The following is a 1,854-nucleotide window of genomic DNA, read 5'->3' as shown; positions in this document are numbered from 1 at the left end:
CTTGTCATGCATGAAACATGTGGTACTGGAACAAAACCATTATTTAAAAAAATTAAATTCGTGCAAATTAAAGAATACAGTGAGCATGCCCTATTTTAGAATAAGTTAAATTTACACAGTTTGGATGTTAAGGAGATGGAGGCCTGAATTTAGATTCCTGGGACCCATATAAAGTTGGACAGGTAAAAGCATCTCAGGCATTGGGAGCAGATGTGGAAGAATCACAGGCTAGTTACCTTGGCACACACAGCAACAAAATCCATCTCTTAGAAGGTGGACGATGGTGACTGGCATGTAAAGTCATCCTCTGATCTATACGCACATCAAGGTAGGATTGTGCCGAGAAAGAGAGCAGAGGGAGATACATTGAGGGAAGAAAGGTGGAAGGGGAGGGGAAAGGAAGGAAAATGGATGGGGCAGAGAAAAAGGGAGAGAAGGAGACAGAGGAGAAGTGTGAGGAAGGGGAAGAAAAGAAGATTGGAAGGACTAGATTACTTAGTTGTAAAAACTGACACCATGCTACTTTCTCTTCACCACCAAGCTCTTAGATTGGAAAATTTTCTTCTTTCCCCAAAGTGGGCAAATATCTATGTGCTTGATGCCCTGGGGACTCTGCGCTGACTCTGAGGGGCGACTAGGCAGACATCCCTATTATCAGAATGCAGGGTTGCCCGGGCCTGGTGGAAGGCTGGTGACAGGAGCTACATTGGGTGGGAAGAGGAAATGTAGACACAGCAACTAGAGTTCATCAGCAAACCATCTGTGCTTTCAAGCTTGTATCATGGACACCATGTAGGAGACAGACAGTGCTTCCCAGGAGGTCTATCCTCCAGTATCAGAGAACAGAGAGAGCTACAGTGGGGCCTAAGAACAAGATGCTCATCATGGACTATGTTAGATGTGACTGGTAGTAAAACCCTTTCTCCATCGTCCTGCTACTCATGTGTCTCGTTGGTAGCAAAAGAAAAGCTTCGTTATGGAGTGGAGGATGTTGGCAGCAAGTGTGTAAAAGCAACAGCTTAGTGGTACAAGAACTCACGACCGAGTCTGCTCTAACTGTGGAGAGAATGGAGTTGTCTTCCTCAGGACAAAGCAAAAAACCTTCTGAATTGAAACTGGGCAGTAACACGTCTATGCTAGCTTCCCAGGCCTTGCAATCAACACTGCGAACTTCGAGACATAAGACAATAGACGTTTACTCTCTTACAGATGTAGAGGTGTAAAGTGTGAAATCAAAGTCTTGATAGGATGTGCTCCCTCTGAGGCCCCTAGGAGACCACTCAGAATTTTATCTTAGTTTTTAACTGTGACTGGTGATCTCAGCCTTTCTCTGTAGATATACAACTCTGGGTTCTGCCTCCATCATCGTGTCATAGCTCCTTCTCTGTGTCTCATATTTTCCTCTATCACAATCCAGGATGTGTGCCATATAGGATTAGAACTCACTCCAATTCATTTTAACTTGGTCATATCTGTAACAGCTCCATTCTCAAGATCACATTCACAATTGTTAGGGATTAAGTGTTTAGCCCATCTGTTTAGTAGACATAGTAGAACCAGTGACAGGATCCAGAAGATAATCTCCCAACTCATGAACACAGTTTAATTTGAAGTTTCCCAATTGGACAATGTGACTTGTTCATATATCCAGGTTATTCCTGGTCCTGTCCACTGGATCTGTGCAAGTGTCACTGATCTCTTTTTTTTTTTTTTAGGAAATGCCTTGGAGTTTTGGCATAAGACCAGAAAATAGGATTTTTCTGGAATTGGTGTATTCAAAAAAACTAGAGAAAGCAGGACTGTTTTATACCCCAGATTGCTTTGAAGAGGTCCCAAGGGGCTTATACCAGCCAT

Source organism: Rattus rattus, chromosome 1, assembly GCF_011064425.1.
Source record: "Rattus rattus isolate New Zealand chromosome 1, Rrattus_CSIRO_v1, whole genome shotgun sequence".
NCBI classification, from domain to species: domain Eukaryota; kingdom Metazoa; phylum Chordata; class Mammalia; order Rodentia; family Muridae; genus Rattus; species Rattus rattus.
This window is presented reverse-complemented; position numbering follows the sequence as displayed.